This window comes from Podarcis pityusensis (genome assembly GCF_964106645.2).
Source record: "Podarcis pityusensis genome assembly, chromosome: Z".
Lineage (NCBI taxonomy): Eukaryota > Metazoa > Chordata > Lepidosauria > Squamata > Lacertidae > Podarcis > Podarcis pityusensis.
The window spans coordinates 25,078,936-25,088,565 of NC_138044.1; the positions used below are offsets into that span (position 1 = coordinate 25,078,936).

The 9,630-nt window shown below is 43.3% G+C and overlaps 1 long non-coding RNA gene across 1 annotated transcript; it reads left to right on the top strand.

The window, feature by feature from the left end:
* The first annotated feature begins 465 nt into the window (after positions 1-465).
* LOC308467858 lies at positions 466-2,553 on the top strand. Its single transcript, XR_013981340.1, has 2 exons — positions 466-565; positions 1,583-2,553. It is a non-coding gene; the product is annotated as an uncharacterized lncRNA (long non-coding RNA).
* The last annotated feature ends 7,077 nt before the right edge of the window (positions 2,554-9,630 follow it).

Here is a 9,630-nt window from a genome sequence, read left to right on the forward strand (position 1 = left end):
GTAAGGTAAGGATCACAGTAGCTTTCTCCCTGACACACTGGCTTACTTCACGAAGAGATTTCAGAGGGCTAGCCATGAGAGTCTGTTGCTAAAAAAACAACAAGGAACTTCATGGCACTTTAAAAACTAATAAATTTGACCATTGCACAGGCTTTCATGGGTGAGAGTCCATCAGATGCATGGACTGTAACCCTCAATTGGTACTGAAGCACTGATTCAAGCAGCATGTAATTCAAAACCATTTTTAACTGTACTTGCAGCACTGGTGGTGCTTACCGGTAACTCCTGTCACACATGATGCAGCACCACAGTATCTACAGCAAGTAAGGTTGCTCCCGTAGAAACACAGGAAGCTGCTGACATAGGTCTTACACTGACCTATGTGATAAGGTCTTCATTGTTCCACCTAGCTCTGTATTGTCTACACTGACTGGCAGTGACTCTCCAGGATTTCACAAAGGGAGTGTCTCCTAGCCTCACCTGGAGATGCTGGGGATTGAACCTGGGACCTTCTGTGTACAAAACAGATGCTCTGAGCTATGGCTCCTTCTCTTAAAAAGAAGAAGTAAGATTCCAGTCTTCATGGTTATGAATGAAGGGCTGAATTAAATAGAAACAGGGGAGGCTGCCTTATTCAGCAGGTGCCTTCTGTGCCAACTTTTAAATGCCTGCTGAAAATGCTTTTGCTTTGCCAGGCTTATGCAGGCAATTAAGAGTACATCCCCCACAATGGTCTATTGATATTTGGCTTTAATTTATTTTTGCTTTTAACTGGTTTTCAACTTTTGGTTTTATGTTTTTATATTTTATGTTGTTGTTGTAAACCGCTGTAATAAAACTTCATGATACAGCGGCATATAAACATTCAGTGGGTGAACCCCACATAATTTAGGATGGGTTTCTTTCCAAGCAAACATGCATCAGATGGGACTGAGGTCCATGATCCTGGGGCATATTTACTTGGGCATCATTTAATTTAGTGGGGTGTAATTGAATACAGTGGTACCTTGGGTTACATACGCTTCAGGTTACATACCCTTCAGGTTACAGACTCCGCTAACCCAGAAATAGTACCTTGGGTTAAGAACTTTGCTTCAGGATGAGAACAGAAATTGTGCTCCGGCGGCGCTGCAGCAGCAGGAGGCCCCATTAGCTAAAGTGGTGCTTCAGGTTAAGAACAGTTTCAGGTTAAGAACGGACCTCTGGAACGAATTAAGTACTTAACCCGAGGTACCACTGTATCTTGGTCAGAACTGTGCTGCTTGGCTGCAGTCCTATGTACTCTTCACAGGAGGCATGAGTAACTGAACACAGGGAAACTTACTTCCGAGTAAGCGTGTACAGGGCCGGGCTGCCCACCTGCGAGCAATGCCACCTGGAGAAAGTGGGGGAACATTTTGCACTTGATCAAAGTGGATGAAATTGGCCAGGGGATGCCCTCTCTCATGGACTGTGGAGGGAGTTGAGGCAGGCTCTCTTACAGAGCAGATATTAACAGCCTTGGCTTGCTGCTTGATTGGCATCCGTGCAGGTTTGTTGTTTGTTTGTTTTGCTTTGTTTCAAACCAAGTGTTGTTTCACAGGGAGGCTCAGGCACGCGCAAAGACAGTAGCCCCTTGCAAAGAGAGAGCGAGCCGGCTAGGTAAACAGAGGCACCATCGCCAGCAACCAACGCATCATCCACCCCTTTTTCCAGTGTTACAGACCTTCTCTCTCGCCTCTTCCGCGCTGGAGGAAAACACCGGTCGGCCCTCCCTGGCGCTGCTGAACGGAGAGCACCGCGAAGATGCCTCCTGGAGGGAGAAGAGAGAAATGATGCTCAAGGGCTTGGCTTGCGGAGGGCGGGACGGGGAAATGTCTAAGGCCCCGTCTGCTTCCCATTGCGCATAGGAACGGCTGGGGAGGGGAATGTTTTCCCCTTTTGACTGGGAGGGGGGGTGAGGAGATGATCTATTGGGATTATTCTAATATATGGGGGGGGGGGGCTTGATTCCTGAAACCAGGCGGAAGTGAAACCCTTCCCCTTCCTCCAGTCAATGAGAGCTCAGCCGGGTGGAGGAAAGGGGGTCACTCCCCTATTCATCATCACGCCGCAAGGCAGGCAATTCACCCGCCGCTCTCAACCAGCTGCCCGAAGGAAGGAGCCGGGTTTTGAGGCAGGGCTGACATCCAGAGGCGAAGAGCGCCAAGGCAGGTGGCTGAAGGGTGCGCTCTTTGCAATCCGGTGCATAGCAAGAAAACTGCGTCCCGTCCCTCCCATCTTGTTGTGCTCGCTCACCAGGTAGTGAGTCCCACTAACTACAAGGGGAGAATGAGACATTTTGCAGACATGCAGCCTGAACCTAATAATGTTAAGGTGAATTATGTGTTATACCAGAGAAAGTGGCCGCAATCTACTGACCTGGGAGTAAGCCCAATTGAGCTCAATGGGATTTACTTCTGAGTAGATATGTAGGCTTGCATCATTTACTGGGTTACTTTGACCATGCTTGGGGCATGAGAAGATCTTAGCATGCAACATGGCATGCTAGGACCAATAAAAAATGGGAAAACCCTGCTGTCTCTTTGAACATATTTTATTGTAACAAGTCTACATAATGCTTAAGAGCGTAAGAAGAACCTGCTGAATCTGGTCATTGGCCAATCCAGTCCAACATCCTGTTCTCACAGTGGCCAGCCAGGAGCCCGTGGGAAGCTTGCAAACAGGACATAGGCACAATAGCAGTCTTCTCTCCTGTGGTTTCCAGCAGCCAGAATTGAGAAGCATCATTGCCTCTGACTGTGGAAGTAGAGCATAGCCATTGTGACTAGTAGACATGGAGAGCCCTTTCCTCCATGAAGTTGTCCGATCCTCTTTTAAAGCCACCCAAGTCTTGTGGGAGAAAGTTCCATAGTTTAACTGTGCTACACAAAAAAGGACTTTCTTGTATCTGTCTTGAATCTTCCAACATTCAGCTTCCTCTAGTGTTACAAGAGAGGGAGAATAGATATTTTTCTATCCACTTTTCCCAGGTCAGGTATAAAATTATGAACTTCTATCACATTATCTTGTGTTTGGAGGGGAAATATCTAAGTGGTACACAATGTACGTATCTTTTTTTTTTTTTAAGATATTTATTGAAATTTTCAAAATGTTACACAAAAGAGAAAAATAAAATAGCAACAGAAGAAAGTACAAAATAAAAATAGTTGACAAAGTAGAAAAGGAAAAAAAGAAACAAACCCCTTCCCACCATATGAGTAAAAAATTCAAAATAAGAAAAAGTGACAGAAAGAAAAAAGAAAAATACAAAAATACATCACAAACCTTTAAAAACATTTAAAAACAAATTCATTGTATTCAGATCCTTAACTGTCATTGCCTTCTTTCTTAGACCTCCTCCTCCTCCTCCCTTTCTTTGTATTCTGGTTATTAATTATCCCAGCAAATCCTTTCCATATTTCATAATATTCTGTCATTGCATTACCCTAATCTGTTTTAATCTTATCTTTCTATAATAAAATAAACCTTAAAGCTTAAAACTTAAATCTTATCTTACCAGCTTCTCATAACCATAATATTCTTTCATAATTCTTTAAACATCTTTGCTAAAGCCAAGTAATTTCATTCCAACATTTTTCTAGCATTCATCAATTTTATAAAACAGTTCTAATGGTAGAGAAAAGAGATACAAACAAATCCAATCTTCATCCAACGTCCCTTCCTCCTGGTTCCGGGTTTTGTCAGTCCTTATTCCCGTCGATCTGGCCCATTAACCTGGCAACCTTATATCCGAGGCCCTCAAGTCTCTTCCATGTCCCTTCCGCGGCTCTTCTTCATATTTGTAACTGTATTTTCCCTTGTCTCCTGCTCGTGGTAACTCCAGCTTGACAATGTTTTTGACCCTTCTCGACGGATCAGCCCCTTTTCCATGTTCAACACTGAATTCCATGTAGTATTTAAAAGCATGTTTCAAAGACCCTCCAAAATTAAGAGCCCCCACAGTCCCAAACATCTCACGGCCCATTGCCTTATTTGAAAAGTCCAAACATCCCAGCATAGGGGGGTCAATCCAGCCCCCCATTTCCAAACCAAGCCAAACTTTTCCTTTCCAAATCTGGCTTTTTCCAAGTTCATTTGTCAAATCCGAAAAATCATATTCCTGTTGGGCCTGTTCTGTCAAGACACACTCCTGATTTAATTCCTGAGTGGGCTCCACATATTTTCCCACTGTCTGTTCAAAGTTTCCCACTGCCTGTCCAAAATTTCTAGTCGAAGTCGCCATCCAGCTCACCTTCTCGTGTAATTGTTCCAATAGGGCATTTGTTTTATAGAGAGCAGACAACAAAGCTTCTGAATACATTGTCCTGCAAGGTCAGATGCCTGTTCCCACGGTTGTAATCTGTGACAGCTGCCGGCTCCCTGGAGTTAGTTACAGTTTCACAGACTCCCCCTAGGGGGAAGACTTCTATTTGTTCTTACAACAAAGTTTCCTTTTTAAAGATACTTTGTCCATATGTATTCCTTTAAAATGTGAAAGGGAACAGTGGAGTCACTATGTTTCTCTTCTTTTAGCTGTCTGTCAAAAACACTTGTCTTTGGTCAATGAACTTCAAACGTCAGTCCTGACACCCCGCTCCAGGATCAGGATGGAGGAAAGCTACTTTACTTTAAAGTCACTTTAAACAATCCAAAAAGATCCCCCCTTCTCCTGCTGTCAAAGGGGGGTCCACAATTTTAAATGGTGAAATCCAATCTTTTTAAAAACGATTTTCTGAGCTCTAGTTTAAATTGTCTTTGCTTTATTCTGTTTACATAAGAACGGAAGGCTGACTTCCTGTTTAGACCTTCCCGTTCTGTACCAAATTAGAGTAGAATTTTTAAAATCCAATTCTTTCCTGCTCGCTAGTCCTTATTTGATGTCCAATTATTCAAAGTCCAAGTACTCACGGGTGCTTATTTTAAAGTCCAAATTGTCCCAGGAAAAAGGCAGCGCTCTCTGGCAACGGCTATGCAGCTTCGCTCCACGAAAATAGCAGTTGACTCACAGCACCGCGCCACTTCTCCCTCTTCACTTCGGAGCCCGTTAGTGGGTTCCTTAGCGGGTTGGGGGGGCATTAAAGGTGCCCGCCAAGTCCCATGGTCACAGGCTTCATCCGCCTGTGATTTTTAAGAGGGTCCCCGCTTCGCCGTAGCGGAGAAGACCCGTTTCCCGCGGAGCTAGTCCCTCCAGTTCAGAGGGAGTCCGCCATTGCTGGTGGCGCCACCCCGGAAGTCCCCCACAATGTACGTATCTTAAAACATCATAAAGAGAGATCAAATACAAAAGAAATGCAACGAAAATCCCACATTACAAAATATTACAGAAGTAGGGCATCGTCTTAAGCACCAGAAGAAAGCATTGCACATGAAAACAAACCACAAAAATACAATGAAAATCCCACATGTTCAAATATCATAATTAGCAACTAAACAAGGTATCCTTTAAAACAGGTATCTTCTACATTTTCAGGCCCAGGACCCACTTTTAACCCAAACATGCATTTGGGGACCCATTTCTTAATCTATTAACATATATTTCCATGGTGGCTGTGATGCTGCTGCAGCACACTTTGGATCAGTCACAATCCACCAACGGAAAACTGGTGCTCTCAAACTTCTGATTAAAACATTACAATTCGGCTAAGAAGAAAAATAGAATTCAGATGTATGAGATATAAAGCAACACACACAAAGTAATCTGTCTTTAGCACAAATCTGCCTCTAGCACTAACTTGATGCAAGAAATGGAGATTGATAGACTTGCCCATCCCTAAGGTGGCTTATTGGCCACAGGGCAGACTGCATGGCAAACAGCTCTGACCTGCAGCTGTTGCTGATCACTTCCTGAAATCTGCTGCCTAAGTTTGCTGTCTTGCTGTACCTAATGATAGAGCTGGCTCCGCCCACATCTGTACGTAAATATGGCTAATATTCTGTAATATTGCCCTGCAGGGAGTGGGTGGCTGGGCTGGGCCAGAACATCTGGGGGAATATTACCTCCAGAAAAAATACATTTGTTGCCCTCTTTCTTTGTCTGCCTTTTGGAGAGCCCCAAATATCTTTTAGCTTTGTTCCAGATGACATTTGGATGATTTATGCTTCAGCATTTCAATAACTGTTTTATCTAATGCTGCTGTTTTTAATATTGTCATTTTATCTGCAGCTGAACTTTTTATCTGATTGTTTTTATTTTTCTAACGTTATTTTAATGCTGTTTCGTTATTTTGTTGTTTTAATAATATGTCACCTTACTGTGGTGTTTTCTTTACTATTTTGAAATCACATTGGGAGGATAATTTATCCTGAAAGGCATTTTAAAATCTATTAAATATAATATTTTTGGAAAAACTATATATGTATATGCGTGTATGTGTGTGTGTGTGTATATATATATATATATATATATTGCATGCAGCTCAGAAGGAAGCCTTCTAAACCTATATGTAGATCATGTATCCTTTGACCTGAGCATGTTTTGAAAAAAATCTCAATCAACAATGAACACACACACACACACACACACACACAGCAATCACACCAATATGCATACTCAATTTTACCTTAGTATGAGGGGCAGCTCTTATCAAAGATTCAAGGGCAGAGCTGCATGCTTATTTTGCAGGGAAGAAAATAAGTAATGCATTGATGGCATCTCTTAGTTCAACAGAAAAATGAATAGATGCATAGAGGTTTTCTTGCCAAGATCACAGCGAGGTTAAAAGTGGGTGTTTAACTGCTAACACTGCTCCTGTAAGCTTGCCCTGCACGCAGAATATTATTTCGCTCCCTTGTGGTAGGTAGCGCCTTAGTGACCTCCTATGGTTGCTTTGCACAGCTGCTGCCTTACACACTGCAGCAGTGGCCTATTCAAAATGCATTCCTATATGCACCAGCATGGCTAACAGAGGCTGCACACACACTATATATTTAAAGCACATGTTTTCAAATACTGACAAATTCAAGCTTCACAATGATAGTTGATTGGGAGTTCTTTTTACTATATAGCCTTTATAGCCCACCTTTCCTGAGATCCTTGGTCCATTGAGCTCTGTACTGTGCACATTGAATGGCAGTGATCCACCAATGTTTCAGCCAAGGGAGACTCCCAGCCCGACCTGGAGGTGCCAGGGATTGAACCTGGGACCTTGCAAAACATGTGCCCTATGGCTGAACTGTGGCCTTTCCCCTGAAGTTACTCCTACACAGGAAGCTTCCTTGTCAAGCCTTTGGTCCAGGTAGCTCAGTACTGTGCACAGTGACTAGCAGTGGCTCTCCAGAATTTCAGGCAAGCGACACATCTAGCTCTGCCTGGGACTTTCTGCATGCAAAGCCAATGCTTTCTGTATCTGTGTTGGAGACATTATATGTTGCATTTTTCTCCCGGTTCAGTTTTCATAATTGTAGAATTTCTCCACCCAAAATCATTTATTTCCATTTTTAAGTTTCTGTGTATTTTGTTTCCTTGCAAATTCTCCTATCCCCAAAATGTGTCCTGTATAAAGACAAACATGGTGGGTTGTTGTGGGGGGAGGACCCACCTTCCCACAATCCCTTTTAAGGAACATGAGGGTGGTGAAAGTGCAACTGGCAGGATCCCCACCAGTGGTAAACCCTGAAATCAGGCATCACACAGTGGGAAAGGGCTGAGCTGGAACCTGAGCCGGCCATGGCATCAAATCCAATTGCTGTACCAGGTCCAGACTGCAGCTATTTGCCAGACACCTAACAACAACAACAACAACAACAACAACAACAACAACACACCTTCTACTTAGGACATATCCTTAACAGGGATGCAGATGGAGTGTTGATTCTGCCACTCGGTTAAACCCTGCCAGGCAATATCCATAGTTTGGGTTGTGCCTGAATAAACTTTACACTAGTCAGGACAGTACTTTGGGGCACAAGTTGAGGACCCTTACTCAACAGAATGAGCAGGAGAAGCCACAAGTCCAGCTGCAGGACTGTGAAGAGCAGGGCAGCTGTGTACACTTGCCCTGGGCCTTGGAGGACTAAGCTGGCTGGGGGACCCTACCAAGGGCCTGCCAGGCTTATTCTGTCATGCCAAGAACGCCCCATGCCTCCCGGACTTCTACCCTTGGCCTCAGACAAGCTCTGTGCAGCTGGGTTAACTTAAGGCAATTTGAAGTTAAAATTTGCATGTGCTGATTTATAAGTATAGGTGCAGATTTAGAAATAATTAGTATGATTTAAACAGAAATACACCTCACCCCAGTGGAGAAGACTGTAGCCTGCAGATGTCTGTGGGGCTGGTCAGTCTATTGTCCTGGTTCTAACCGCTGGTGGGCAATTTAAAGGCCCCTGCTTGCTCTCCCTTCTTATGGTTCTTTGGCCATAAGATAAACTGCACTTGGACTGGAGAGCCCTGCAGTCTGGGAATTGTAGTCCAAACATCAGGAGAATGCCAGGTTGGCAAAGGCTGGTGAAATTTGTTCAGGATCTTCAAAATAATGGGCTAAATACCATACCCCTCAACTGTCCCACTTTCTGCGGGACATCCTAGAAGTACAGAAGACATCCTGGCTGATTGGTTCCCAGGTTGCCCTGTTTTGGCTCCTGCAAGATTGCAGCCCCCAAAGAAAAACATTTGGGGGGACCATGTTCTCGCATTACTCACACAGGAGCGCAGCCCTCAAAGAAACTCATCTCAATTTTCCTCTACGGTATTTTGGAGAGTAACAACACACTGTACAATATTTTAAAATAAATAAACTATATTTCTCATTGTTTTATTTGCCTAATTCAGTTCCTGCTAATCATGTTCTTAATGCATTGCTAGAAAGATCCATTTGAACGTGCCTTGCAGTGAGTTGGGCCACTGGTCTGGAGTAGCCCCAAAGATGCACCAGTGATGATTTCCTCCCCTTAATACAAACAGGAGGTTCAGGGAAGGGGCAATATTTAGTAGTAGTAGTAGTAGTAGTAGTGGTAGTAGTAGTAGTTGTCTAGACCACAACCGAGAGGGAAGGGTAAAATATTATTTTTCAGATATAAAATTGACGTCACACCGCAGGGAAAACCTTTGGAAAGAAAATTGTATTCAGTAGGTGCTTAAACATCATGACACTAGTGACCTACCTAAATAAAATAACATATTTCATGTACCGTGGGACCACAGCATGAGGCAATAGGACTACCTGTTTAATCAAAACTGCTTAATTGTAATGCTGGGATTTCTCCACTAAGTGTCAGTATTCCCTCTTAAGAAACCAGAAAGGGACACTATTAAAGTCCCCAAGTACCATCGTAACTAATAATGGATAATGCCTTTTTAATTGCCTGTGAGTCTTTGTACTCTTTAATGCTTTGTTTATTTAAACAGCTACTACTTTATAACACAATGGGCTGCAGCGCTGCTTATTTTGAATTTGCCATCACAGCAAGATGCCACTAACCATCAATTAAATGAGGCATCTTGCTCCAAGAGAATCCTTTCCTTTTAAATTTTTTATCATAAGCCGCCCCACAGAATGTGCCTTGGCAGGTAACTCATTTATCTGCTCCATTTTTGCAATCCCAGCGGGCTGAAGAGTTTTCCAAAACAACTGCTCTGGTTAGAAAGCAGAATTTTCAAAATCTGTTGCCCTA